The sequence below is a fragment of the Carcharhinus amblyrhynchos genome, chromosome 9 (genome assembly GCF_965287045.1).
Source record: "Carcharhinus amblyrhynchos chromosome 9, sCarAmb.v2.hapA, whole genome shotgun sequence".
In the NCBI taxonomy this organism is placed as follows: Eukaryota; Metazoa; Chordata; class Chondrichthyes; order Carcharhiniformes; family Carcharhinidae; genus Carcharhinus; species Carcharhinus amblyrhynchos.
In genome coordinates, this window is record NC_137332.1 from 73,415,730 (window position 1) to 73,430,584 (window position 14,855).

The window sequence follows — 14,855 nt, forward strand, 5'->3', positions numbered from 1 at the left end:
CTTGAGGCTGACAATAACCCAGAAATCAAGCTACTCTTCCTTACAAGTAGTTGATGAATAGAGATAAAAACACGAATAGCTTTTTGCAAACGATCTGCAAGTTAATCTTTTAGCTACCCCACCTGTGCCTAGAAGGAAATGAATAAGCTAAATGACCTTGTGCAAAACGTCTCCTGCAATGCAAGCTGCTGGAAGTCTGAAACATCACTAGCCCAAAGTAAACAATGAATATTGGTACAATTAGAATTTTGAGAGTTGATGTAATTATGTAACATGTCTGAGCCAGGGGGAGTCTGACTCTCCAATGAGGTACAATTCTTCCAGAAAATTTGTGGTCGAGGGAGCATTGTTGGGGCACTGACGATACAATCCTTTGGAATGATTTTTGGCACTTGTGTAATTTGATTTCCTACTCAGCCAGACAAACAATTCCTGCAAATAGTTTGTGTCTCCCCTCTACACTTCTCTCTCCTGCCACCCCTTACACCCTGTCCAAAAGCTTGTGATTTCAAATAAAACTTCAACTATATCCTGGTGTCGTGTAACCTCTCACCTTGTCCACCCCAGTCCAACACCAGCATCTACTCATCAGTTCTAAAAGGTTTACCCCTTATCCTCAAATTATGAGCCCTTCTTCTGGATCCCCTTCCCTTCACCATTGGGAATATTCTTTCTGAATCTACCCTGTCTAACCCTGTTAGAATTTTCTATAAGTTTCTGTAAGATACCCTCTCACTCTCCTAAACTGCAGTGAATATAATCCTAACCAACTCATCTCTCCTCATATGACAGACCTGCCATCCCAGGAATCAGCCTCATCTGATCCTTTGCTGCACTCCGTCTATAGCAAGAGCATCTTTCCTCTAATAAGGTCACCAAAACTGCACACAACAGTCTAGGTGTGGCCTTACCACAAAACCATAAGACATAGGAGCAGAATAGGCCACTAGGCTCAACAAGTCTGCTCTGCCATTCAATCATGGTTGATATTTTTTCATCCCCGTTCTCCTGTCTTTTCCCCATAACCCCTGATCCCCTTATTAATCAAGAAACTATCTGTTTTCAAGGCACTCAATGACCTAGCCTCCATAGCCTTCTGCGGCAACAAGTTCCACAGATTCACCATTATTATTTAAATTAATTATTATTGTATATTATTATTACTTAAAAGGCAAAAAGCTGCAGCATGCTACGGTGCAGAGGGACCTGGGGGTCCTTGTGCACGAACTGCAAAAACCCAGTCTGCAGGTGCAGCAGGTAATCAGAAGGCGAATAGAATGTTGGCCTTTATAGCGAGGGGGATAGAATATAAAAGCAGGGAGGTCTTGCTGCAACTGTACAGGGTACTGGTGAGGCCGTAGCTGGAGTACTGTGTGCAGTTTTGGTCGCTGCACTTGCGCAAGGATATATTGGCCTTGGAGGGAGTGCAGAGAAGGTTCACTAGGCTGATACCGGAGATGAGGGGGTTAGCCTATATAGATGATCTGGAGGAGGGAACCGAGTGTATGGTGTCGAAATTTGCTGATGACACCAAGACTGGTGGAACGGCAAATTGCGGAGGGTGTGGAGAGTCTACAGAAGGATCTAGATAGGCTGGGCGAATGGGCCAGGAACTGGCAAATGGAATTTAATGTTGGCAAGTGCGAGGTGGTCCACTTTGGTAGGAATAATGGTAGGAAGGATTATTACTTAAGTGGAGAAAAACTGCAGCAGGCGACGGTGCAGAGGGACCTCGGGGTCCTTGTGCATGAGTCGCAAAAACCCAGCTTGCAGGTGCAGCAGGTGGTCAGGAAGGCGAATGGGATGCTGGCCTTCATAGCGAGGGGGATTGAATATAAAAGTAGGGAGGTCTTGCTGCGGCTGTATAGGGCATTGGTGAGGCCGCAGCTAGAATACTATGTGCAGTTTTGGGCGCTGTACTTACGCAAGGATATTTTGGCCTTGGAGGGAGTGCAGAGGAGGTTTACTAGGCTGATACCGGAGTTGAGGGGGTTGAGCTATGAGGAGAGGCTGAATAAACTAGGCTTGTACTTGTTAGAGTTTAGAAGAATGAGGGGAGATCTCATTGAGACGTATAAGATGATGAATGGGATGGATAGGATAGAGGTGGAGAGACTCTTCCCGCTCAGAAAGGACAGTAGGACTAGGGGGCACAGCCTCAAGATAAAGGGGGGGCGGTTTAGAACGGAGTTGAGGAAGAATTTCTTCACTCAAAGGGTGGTGAATCTCTGGAATTCTCTGCCCGTTGAAGTGGTGGAGGCTACCTCGCTAAATATTTTTAAGATGCGGGTTGATGGGTTTTTGATAAGAGAGGGGATTAAGGGTTATGGGGAGAGGACGGTTATGGGGAGAGGACGGGAATGTGGAACTGAGCCACGACAGATCAGCCATGATCTTATTGAATGGCAGGGCAGGCTCGAAGGGCCAGATGGCCTACTTCTGCTCCTATTTCTTATGTTCTTATGTTATGTTCTTAAAAGAGATTAAATAGACTGAGTCTGTACTCGTTGGAGTTTAGAAGGCTGAGGGGGAGATCTTATAGAGACATATAAGATAATGAAGGGGATTGATAGGGTAGAGGTAGAGAGATTCTTCCTGCTTAGAAAGGATAACAGCATTAGAAGGCACAGCCTCAAAATAAGGGGAGGGGGGTGGGCAGTTTAGATCGGAGTTGAGGAGGAACTTCTTCACTCAAAGGGTGGTGAATCTCTGGAATTCTCTGCCTGTTGAAGTGGTGGAGGCTACCTCGCTGAATATATTTAAGTCATGGATTGATAGGTTTCCTGATAGACAAAGGAATTAAGGGTTATGGGGAGAAAGCGGGAAAGTGGAATTGATCCACTTCAGATCAGCCATGATCTTATTGAATGGCGGGGCAGGCTCAAAGAGCTAGATGGCCTACTCCTCCTATTTCTTATGTTCCACTCTCTGGCTGAAGAAATTCCTCAACTGTTTTAAAGGATCATCCCTTTAGCCTGAGGTTGCACCCTCTGGTTCTAGTCTTTCCTACTAATGGAAACATCGTATGTCCACTCTATCCAGGCCTCACAGTATCCTGTAAGATTCAACAGGATCCCCTCTCATCCTTCTAAACTCCAAGGGGTACAGACCCAGAGTCCTCAACCGTTCCTCATATAACAAGCTCTACATTCCAGGGATCATTCTTGTGAATCTCCTCTGGACCCTTTCCAAGGCCAGTACATCCTTCCCTAGATACGGGGCCCACAGCTACTCACAATACTATAAATGGGGTCTGACCAGAGACAGTCTCAGAAATACATTCCTGCTCTTGTATTCTAGCCCTCTCAACATGAATGCTAACATTGCATTTGCCTTCCTAATTGCCAATTGACCTGCATGTTAACCTTACGAGAATCTTGAACAAGGACTCCCTTTGTGTTTCTGATTTTCTAAGCATTTCCCCATTTAGAAAATAGTCTATGCCTCCATTTCTCCTTCCTTACACTTTTCCGCATTGTATTCCATCTGCTATTTTTTCACCCACTCTTTTAACCTGTCCAAGTCTTTCTGCAGCCCCCCCACCTCCCACTTCCTCAATACTACCTGTCCCTCGACATATCTTTGTATCATCTGCAAACATTGCAACAATGTCTTCAATTCTTTCTTCCAAATTGTTAATGTAGATTGTGAAAGGTTGTGGACCCAGCACCAACCCGTGAGACACACCACTAGTCACCAACTGCCATCCTGAAAAGACCCCTTTATCCCCACTCTCTGCCTTTTGCTAATTAGTCAATCCTCTATCCATGCCAGTATCTTACCCATAACACTATGGGCTCTTAACTTATTTAACAGCCTCCTATGCAGCATCTTCTCAAAGGCTTTTTGGAAATCTAAATCAATGACATCCACTGGTTCTCCTTTACCTAACTTCCTTGTTACCTCCTCAAAGAAATTTAACAGATTTGTTAAACATGACCTCCCTTTTTACGAAGCATTGCTGACTCAGTTCTATTTTATCATGCACTTTCAAGTACTCAGCGATCAACTTTAACAATAGACTCTAAAATCTTGTCAATGACTGAAGTCAGGCTAACCAGTCTATAATTTCCCATCTGCTGCCTCCCTCCCTTCTTAAACAATGGTGTTACATTAGCTACTTTCCAATCCTCTGGGACCCTCCCTGCCTTCCGTGATTCCTGAAAGATCAGCACCAATGCCTCCACAATTTCCTCAGCTATCTCTTTAAGAACCCTGGGGTGTAGTTCATCCAGTCCAGGTGATTGATCCACCTTCAGACCTTTCAGTTTCCCCATAACCTCCTCCTGGGTGATGGCCAACACACTCACTTGTGTCCCCCGATTCTCCTGGAGCTCTGGCATCCCACTGATATCTTCCACCATGAAGACTGATGTAACGTAACTATTCAATTCCTCTGCATTTGTTTCCTATTATTACTTCTCCAATGGTCCAATGTCTACTTTTGCCTCTCTCGCCTTACATATTGAAAAAAACTCTTCCCATCTTCTTTTATATTATAAGCTAGTTTACACTCATACTTCATCTTCTCCCCCCTTATTACTTTTTTGTTGTTCTCTGCTCACTTTTAAAGGCTTCCCACTAACACATGTCACTTTATATGCTTTTTCTTTTGCTTTTATGCTGTCCTTGACTTCCCTTGTCAGCAATGAATGCCTCTTGGCATGTTTCCTCCTCCCTGAGGTGCCTCTCAAATAACCACTAAAAACTCCTGCCATTGCTGTTCCACTGTCTTCCTTGTTAGGCTCTCTTTCCAATCAACTCTGACAAGCTCCTCCCTCATGTCTTTGTAATTACCTTTACTTAATTGTAATACTTACATCTGATTCTAGCTTCTCCCTCTCAAACTGCAGGGTAAAATCTGTCATATTGTGGTCTCTGCTCCCTAAGGGTTCCTTCACCTTGAGCTCCCTAGTCAAGTCTGCCACATTACACATTACCAAATCCAGAATTGCCTGTTCCCTAGTAGGCTCTGTCACAAGCTGCTCTAAAAAAAAAATCTTAGACATTCCACAAATTCCATCTCTTGGGGTCCACTACCAACAGTGATTTTCCTAGTCCTGGATATTGAAGTCTCCCATGATTACTGTAATATTGCCTTTTTTATATGCCTTTTCTATCTCCTAATTTATTTTCTGCCCCATATCTTGACTATTGCTAGGGGGCCTGTACATAACTCCCATCAGGGTCTTTTTACCTTTGTGATTCAATTCTGCCCACAAAGATTCTATGCCTTCTGGTCTTATATACCTTCTTGCTATTGATGTAACTTCATTCCTTACTAACAATTGAACCCTGCCCCATCTGCCTGTCCTTTCGATAAGACACATTTCCTTGGATATTTAGACCCTAGCCCTGATCCCCTTGAGGCCACGCCTCTATGATGCCCACAACATCATACCAGCCAATTTCAATATGCAGAACAAGCTCACTTACTTGTTCTCTCTACTGTATGCATTTTAGGTACAACACCCTCAGTCCTGCACTGACTACCTTTGAAAGGCAAAAGGAGAATCCAAAGAACTTCTTCTAATACATAAAGGGTGAAAAAGGGAAAGAGTAGGGCCTCTTAAGGATCAACAAGGTCATCTACATGCGGATCCACAAGAGATGGGCGAGATCCTAAATGAATATTTTTCATCAGTATTTACTGTTGAAAAAAGCATGGATCTTAGGGAATTTGGGGAAAAAAATAGTGATGTCTGGAAGAGTGTACATATTACAGTGGTGGTGGTGCTGGAAGGCTTAAAGCGCATCAAGGTAAATAAATTCCCAGGACCTGATGAAGTGTATCTCAGGACGTCATGGAAGGCTAGGGAGGAAATTGCATGTCCCCTAGCAGAGATATTTGAATAATCGATAGTCACAGGTGAGGTGCCTGAAGATTGGAGGGTGGCAAATGTTGTGCCTTTGTTTAGAAAGGGTTGCAAGGAAAAGCTTGAGAACCACAGGCCAGTGAGACTCATGTATGTGGTGGGTAAGTTGTTGTAAGATATTTTGAGAGACAAATCTAGAAGCATTTAGGGATGCAAGAACTGATTAGGAACAGTCAACATGGCTTTGAGAGTGGAAAATCATGTTGCACAAATTTGATTGACTGTTTTGAAGGGGTAATCAACATAGATGAGGCCGGTGCAGTTGATGTTGTCAACATGACTTTAGCAAGGCCTTTGACAAGGTGGGTTGGCTGCATGGTAGGTTGTTGCATAAGGTTAAATCTCATGGGATCCAGGGTGAGGTAATGGATATTTGACTATCTAGATGATCGATGCCCCTCATCATATTGTAGACTTCTATAAGATCACCTCTCAGCCTTCTGGATACAAAATTGGCTTGATGGTAAATGGATACAAATAGGATACAAATAGATACAAAATGGATTCAAAATTGGCTTGATGACAGAAGTCAAAGGATGGTTGTAGAGGGTTTGTTTTTCAAACTGGAGGCCTATGACCAGCGGTGTGCCTCAGGGATCAGTGCTGGGTCCACGGTTACTTGTCATTTATATTAATAATTTGGATGAGAATATAGAAGGCATGGTTAGTTAAGTTTGGGCGTGATACCAAAGACTGGTGGCGTGACACCAAAGACTGGTGGCGTGACACCAAAGACTGGTGGCGTGACACCAAAGACTGGTGGCGTGACGGATAGTGAAGGAAGTTATTTCCGATTGCAACATGATCTCGATCAATTGGCCCAGTGGGCTGACGAACAGCAGATGAAGTTTAATTTAGATAAATGCGAGGTGATTCATTTTGGTAGACTCAACCAGGGCAGGACTTACTTGGTTAATGTTAGGGCGTTGGGGAGAGTTACAGAACAAAGAGAGATCTCGGAATACATGTTCATAGCTCCTTGAAAGTGGAGTCACAGGTGGACAGAGTAGTGAAGGCAGCATTCAGAATGCTTGGTTTCATTGATCAGAACACTGAATATCGGAGTTGGGACATCTTGTTGAAGTTGTACAAGACATTAAAAGACTACATGTAAAATACTGTGTCCAGTTCTGGTCATCCTATTATAGAATGGATATTATTAAACTGGAGAAAGTACAAGTACTTGGATGCTACCGGGACTTGAATGTTATCCACATTATACTGCATCTGCCATGCATACACCCACTGGATAGACAAACTTTTTTCTCTGGAGTGTAGAAGGCTGACAGGTGATCTTATAGAGGTCTACAAAACGATGAGGGGCATAGATCAGCTAGATAGTCAACATCCTTTCCCGAAGCTAGGGGAATCTAAAACTAGAGGTTTAAGGTGAGAAGGGAGAAATATAAAAGTGTCTAGAGGGGCAATTATTTCACACAGAGGATGGTGAATGTCTGGGACAAGTTGCCAGAGGTAGTAGAAGCAGGTACAAAGGTTAAGATGGGTATAGAAGGATATGGGCCAAATGCGGACAATTGGGACTAGCTTTGAGGTTAAACAAGAGCAACATGGACAAGTTGGGCTGAAGGGCCTGGTTCCATGCTGTAAACCTCTATGACTCCATGACCTCCCTTCTAATACTTGTCACCTTGTGTGCTGTGCCTGAGGTTAGATTCCTGCCACCTTCTATACCCTTCTATTACATAATCTGAAAACTTTACTAACTTCTCCTGAGCCCTCAGTTCCTTTAACTAGTTGAAATTCCTCATCATTAATCTGCTCTTCTACCCTCTACTCCAACTTTGATTTTTTTTTAATTTTCCATACAACTGAACCCACCTCCCACTATTTAGTTTAAAGCCCAATGATTCATCAGGATTCTGGTCCCGACATGATACAGATGAAGACTGTCCTAACACCCTATACAATCGCAGCAAAACATCCCTATCTCTGTACTCAAATCCTCTTGCTATGAATGCCAACATATCATTCGCCTTCTTTACTGCCTCCTGCACCTGTGTGCTTACTTTGAGTGACTGATGCACAAGGACACCAAGGTCTCACTGAGTATCCCCTTCTCTCAATTTACACCCATTCAAGTAATAATCTGTCTTCCTATTATTGCTACCAAAGTGGATAACTTTATATTTATCCACATTATACTGCATCTGCCATGCATACACCCATACTCAACCTGTCCAAATCATGCTGAAGCATCTCTGCATCCTTTCATTTTTTTCATTTCATTTTTGTCTCCATTTCTTCATACAGGAAGCCTCTCAGCCAAGAAATATCTTTATTTTTCCCAATTGGAAATGCCAAGTCTCCTTAGTCCAGAAACGTCAATTGGAAAATATTAGTTACAGTGAAATGTCTGACTTCATATAAACCACCCACTAATAAACACACCAACAATTTTCTGCTGAACTACATATAGCAACTGCTTCAACATGAAGACGCACAGTAACCGGTGTGTGCACAAGAAACTCAAAACAACATTGCAAAAAAAAACACCTAATCTGTTTCAAGTGTGTTGATTGAGGGATCAAAATGCTAGGGCAACAGAATTTCCTGTCACATTTCTTTGAATCACTGATAGCATTCTTACCAAGAAGTCATTGTTTTAAGAACTGCTCTGGAAATGCAAGTGCAAAATTTAAGTCAATGCACCAAGAGAGGGAAAGCAGAAAATTATGGGCCAGTTTTCTATCTCTGAAAATACTGGAATCCATTGTTAGGGAAGCAGTAGCAGGACATTTATAAAGTTTAAACATCAATGGCCAATCACCCTGCACTGGGAACCATCTCATATGATTTAAATCAGAGGCTTTGGATGGTTTCAATAACAGAAGTGACCCAGGGAATGTCAGAAGGGTTAAAACCAATACACACTGACTACACACCTGACTTTTTCTCATATACACATGTCCAACATTTCAGTGCAGTGCAATTTGCCTTTATAAAAGTGTAATAATTTAATAAAACATTCAAATATGCTTCATAAAAGTGATATAAAATTGCAGCTCATTGGAGGTGTGAATTCCAATAGTGTACGTAAGTAGATATATCCTCAATATTAAAAAAGCAGTTGTTGGTGACTGGATTTCCACATGGAGATACATCAATCACTGGTGTCTGCAGATCATTTTCTCAGGATTCACAGTTGGAGAATGTAGAAGTTGCAGAACAAAACTCTGCTGTTCACTCGATTAAAGCAGCACTGGGAAATCACCATTGGAAATCCCAGTTACTGGTGTGATTATAGGCAGCAGCGTCCTTGGCCAGTTTTAAAATGATTTGGGATGCTAAAACTGACTCCATGAGCACAAATTGATATTTTGTCTTCAGCCAAACCCAACAAGTAAAATCAGATGGCCTATTAACACTGCCAATTTCTGCAGCCAAATATTATTTCCTCACGCACACAACATTAGATGAGAAACAACCAACAGGTATTTTTTGTCATTCTATTATTCAATATCCTCTCAAAGAACAAAGAAAATTACAGCACAGGAACAGGCCCTTCGGCCCTCCAAGCCTGCATTGACCATGCTGACTTAGCTAAAACCCCCTACCCTTCTGAGGGCCATATCCCTCTATTCCTATCTCATTTGTGTACTTGTCAAGACGCCCCTTAAAACTCTCTACCGTATCCGCTTCCACTATATACGCCGGCAACGAGTTCCAGGCACCCACCACTGTGTAAAAAATATGCTTTGTACATCTCTTTTAAAACTTGCCCCTCGCACCCTAAACCTATACCCCCTAGTAATTAACTTTTCCACCCTGGGAAAAAGCTGCTGACTATCCACTCTGTCCATGCCTCTCAATCTTGTAGACTTCTATCACATCTTCCCTCAACCTCCGTCACTCCAGTGAGAACAAACCAAGTTTCTCCAACCTCTCAAAGCTAATGCCCTCCATACCAGGCAACATCCTGGTAAATCTTTTCTGTACCCTCCAAAGCCTCCACATCCTGATAGTGTGGTGACCAGAATTAAACACTATATTCTAAGTGCAGCCTAAGGTTCTATAAAGTGTCAACATGACTTGCCAATTTTTAAACTCAATACCCCGGCCGATGAAGGCAAGCATGCCGTTTGCCTTCTTGACTACCTTCTCCACCTGCATTGCCACTTTCAGTGACCTGTGTACCTATACACCCAGATCCCTTTGCCTATCAATACTCCTAAGGGTTCTGCCATTTACTGTATATTTCCTATCTGTATTAGACCTTCCAAAATGCATTACCTTAAATTTGTCCGGATTAAACTCCATCTGCCATCTGTCCGCCCAAGCTTCCAACTGATCTATATCCTACTGTATTCTTTGATGGTCCTCATCACTATCCGCAAATCCTTTGTGTCGTCCGCAAAATTACTAATCAATCCAGTTACATTTCCCTCCAAATCATTTATATATATTACAAACAGCAAAGGTCCCAGCACTGAACACTGAGGAACACCACTTGTCACAGCCCTCCATTCAGAAACGCACCCTTCCACTGCTACCATCTGTCTTCTATGACCGAGCCAGTTTTGTTCCCACCTTGCCAGCGCACCTGTGATCCCATGCGACTTCACCTTCTGTACTAGTCTGCCATGAGGGACCTTGCCAAAGGCCTTACTGAAGTCCACGTAGACAACATCCACTGCCCTATCGTCAATCATCTTTGTCACTTCCTCAAAAAACTCAATCAAGTTCGTGAGATACAACCTCCCCTTCACAAAACCATGTTGCCTCTCACTAATATGTCCACTTATTTCCAAGTGGGAATAAATCCTGTCCCGAACAATCCTCTCCAATAATTTCCCTACCACTGATGAAAGGCTCATTGGCCTGTAATTACCTGGATTATTCTTGCTACCCTTCTTAAACAAAGGAACACTGGCTATTCTCCAATCCTCTGGGACCTCCCCTGTAGCCAGTCAGGATACAAAGATTTCTCTCAAGGCCCAGCAATTTCATCTCTTGTCTCTGAGTATTCTGAGGTTTATCCCATTTGGCCCTGGGGACTGGTCTACTTTAGTGTTTCTCGAGAACCCCAATACCTCCTCCTTTTTGATCTCAACATGAGTCAAACTTATCTACACATCCTTTCCCAAACTCATCATCCACCAAGTCCTCTTTGATGAATACCGACGCAAAATTCTCATTTAATACTTGGCCCATTTCCTCTGGCTCCACATATAAGACTCCCTCCCTTGTCCTTGAGTGGGCCAACCCTCTCCCTGGCTACCCTCTTGCTCTTTATATATGTGTGAAAAGCCTTGGGATTTTCCTGAATCATGTTGGCCAATGCTTTTTCATGACCCCTTTTAGCTCTTCTTACTCCTTGCTCAAGTTTCTTTCCAAATTCCTTGTATTTCACATTTGCTTCCTGTGTTCCCAGCCTCCTAACTTTGACAAATGTTTCCTTTTTCTCTTTGACTAGGCTCACAATATTTCTCTTTATGAGCTGGCCTGAGTAACTTAATTAAATTCCTCAGACCACCATACTTAAAATCGGCATTACAGCAGCCATTTTAGAGATACTAAAGAAGTGAGGTGCTGCCAGAGGTTTAATCTGATCAACTGAGATGTTAAACAGACTCTGAATTCTCAAGTGATAAAATCAAAGCAATTTGTTAGCCTTCCAAAAAATCAGTAATCTTCCCTCACACATGGGGCGAGGAATGTTTTAACCCAAAGTTTTTGGGTTTTTTCTGGTTGTAAACTCAGGAAGCTTAAAAAGAGAGTGATTGGATGGTAGTTATCAAAAATGCTCTCAACATTGTATTCCAGACATCTTACAGTTAGAGGAAGAAAGTCAGACATTTCATCTGTATTCCCACTAACTGAAGAATATTTAAACTTCAGACTGACATCATCCTGTACATTATTTTGCCAAAAAAAATTCCATTTTCTCAAAAGTCAATTATTTAACTATTAGATTGCAGAGCTTCAAAAGAAGCTCGTCTCTACTTTCCTGCCCAATTCCAAAACCACTCAAGTTTTTTAGAGTCCAAAAAATCTAACACTGTCAGCCTTGTAGATACTTGATGACTGAACATACACAATCCTCTGGGGTCAAGAATTCCAAAGATTCACATCACTGAGTGAAGAAATTTCTCTTCATCTTAGTCTGCAACGGTTTACTTATCTTGAGTATTTCTCCCTGATCTAGGTTCCTCAACAACAGGATCGTCACAATCTCGTTCTGTTTCACGGAGATGACTTCTTATTTTTCTCAACCAGAGGGTATAGAACTATTCTACTAAATCTCTCGCTGCATAGGACAACCCTCTCATCTCAGGGGTCAATCTAGTGAATGTTTATTGCACCCCAAGACAAGTACATAGTTTCTTATTTGTTAAATACCACAGTTAGTATTCTAGATGTGGCCAAAAGTGCTGTAGAATTCAGCGAGACTGCTTTACTTGTGTATTCTAACCACCTTGCAATCAAGATCATTTGGGCTTTCCGAATTTCTTGGTCTATCTGCATGTTAACTCGTGATTTGTGTACAAGAAAATCCAAATTTCTCTGAACTCCAGCATTTTATAGTTTTTCAACGATTAAACCTTTCTCTTCTTCCTATCAAAGTGAGTAACTTCACATTTTCCCACATTACACTCCATCTTCTTGCCTACTCATTTAATATATATTTATACCCCTTTGTGGACTCTCACCTTACCTTCCCACCTAGCTTTGTATCAACAAACTGGAATGCATAAGTAAACAACATAATTTGTAAACAGCAGAGGCCTCAGCAATAATCCTTGCAAAATCTCACCAGTAACCAGAAACCCACTTGCTCATTCTTACCATTTTCAGTCCTTTGACCAATCCTCTATCCATGCTAATATATTACACCCAATCCCCATGAATCCTCACCTTGTGCAACAACCTATTTCATGGCTCCTTATCAAATGCCTTTTGAAAATCCAAATTGACTACATCCACTGGCTAATTGCACCTTAAGCAGTAGTAATATTTGTAAAACACAATTCCCTTTTCATAAATACTACTGATTCTGCCTATTATGATTTAAGTGCTCCACTACCACTTTTTTAAATGATGGTTTCTAGTATTTTCCCGGTAATCTATGTTAGGCTAACTAGCCTATGGTTCCCCATTTTCCTTAACGACACTCCCTTTCAATCCACTGGAGCCACTGAAATTAATGGAATTTCGGAAGGTCAAAACCAGAGGATGCAGTCCCTCAGGTCAAGTGGATCTTTCCAGCTTTCACTCTCTCAATTTCTTCAATACTTTCTCTTTACTAATTGCTCTAATTACACTATTGGTTCCCCACTATTTCTGATAAGCCTTTTCTGTTTTGTACTAAGATGACAGACATTCATATTTTGGCTCTTCGCCACTTCCTTATTCCCCAATGTAATTGCTCCCATTTAATCTTTAATGGACCAGTGTTCACTTTTGTAACTCTGGCTTTTTACCTACTCTAATTTGATTTTCATATTACTCTCATTCTGTTTTCTCCCACTATCAATGTTTTGTTTACCTTTTGCCAGAATCTAAAGCTCTTCTAATCTGCATTTGTTTTGGCCTTACAAGGCTCTTATTTTAATACAATCATTAATTGAGCGTCCACATTAAAGGTTCTCTTTTCCTGTACACCTTAATTATTATTTCAATTACATAACTTTCTTTCTTTAACCATTCTATATTGACATACCTATTTTAGTTTAGATTTTCTTTTTGGAATCTCTCCAAGTGCCTAGTTACAGGAAGGATATTAATAAGGTTGAAAGAGTGCAGAGAAGGTTTACAAGGATGTTGCCTTGTACTTGAGAAACTGAATTACAGAGAAAGGTTGAATCGGTTAAGACTTTATTCCCTGGAGTGTAGAAGAACGATGGGTATTGACAGAGTGAATGCAAGCAGGCTTTTTCCACTGAGGGTAGGGGAGAAAAAAAAACTAGAGGACATGGTTTAAGGGTGAAGGGAGAAAAGTCTAAGGGTAATATTAGTGGGGGGCTTCTTCACACAGAGTGGTGGGAGTGTGGAATGAGCTGCCAGATGAAGTGGTGAATGCGGGCTCGCTTTTAACATTTAAGAAAAACTTGGACAGGTACATGGATGAGAGGGGTGTAGAGGGATATGGTCCAGGCGCAGGTCAGTGGGACTAGGCAGAAAAATGATTTGGCACAGCCAAAAGGCCTGTTTCTGTGTTGTAATGTTCTAAATGCATTTTTAATATTTTGACCTTATAGCAATAACAAAACATTTAAATACTGGAAATCAAAGGAAATGCTTTCTTTTATATTCAACAATAATAAATCTTAAAATGAATTCAGCATATGGGACCCCTCGACTTGGTGGAAAAGAAAATGGAAAACGAGTGGGAGGAATTATTGTGCTCCTACATTAGTTATCTATTTATGGCCACCCATTGTGCTTGCGATGATTCATTACATCCATTCAGTGAGCAACATTTTCATTTATCTGATCTTGATAACATTTTGAAACAGTGAAATAAGGTCTTATTTGCCTGTGCAGTTCTTATGACCCACTTGTTAAATCAACAAGTTCCTACCTCATATGTTTCATGGGTCCATCTTTAGTTCATCTATGAACTGTCTCTTGATCTCACTATCTCCTTGGATTTCAGATTCCTATATCTGTGTTGTTGCCAAGATCGTCTCTTCATACTTATAAGATGAAATGAAAGTGTTGGGGGGGGGGGGGTGGTGGTGGTGAGAGAGAGAGATGGGAGGAGGCACAAATAGAAGATAAACACTGCAGTAGCATATTGGGCTGAATGAAATATTTGTGTTGTAAAATTAAACGTAAAAAGTTGTGTTGCCTGCTTTATGCCAAACACCAGTGTTTCTTTCAACTACACCCATGGTGCTGCTAGGAAAGGAGTTCCAGCATCGTGAAAGAAGTGCGATAAATTTCTAAGCAAGGACGGTGAGTGGCTTGGATGGGAACTTGCAGGTGGTGATGTTCCCATGCATTTGCTGCCCTTGT

The 14,855-nt window shown here is 41.8% G+C and overlaps 2 protein-coding genes across 4 annotated transcripts in view; one reads left to right on the plus strand and one right to left on the minus strand.

Moving 5' to 3' along the window:
* LOC145347941 (uncharacterized) overlaps positions 1-14,855 on the plus strand; it is a 79,057-nt gene that overhangs the window by 61,387 nt on the left and 2,815 nt on the right. The gene's annotated exons all lie outside the window — the stretch shown is intronic.
* The window catches only part of LOC145347940 (transcriptional adapter 1-like), a 55,528-nt gene that overhangs the window by 1,891 nt on the left and 38,782 nt on the right, over positions 1-14,855 (minus strand). The window lies entirely within an intron of this gene.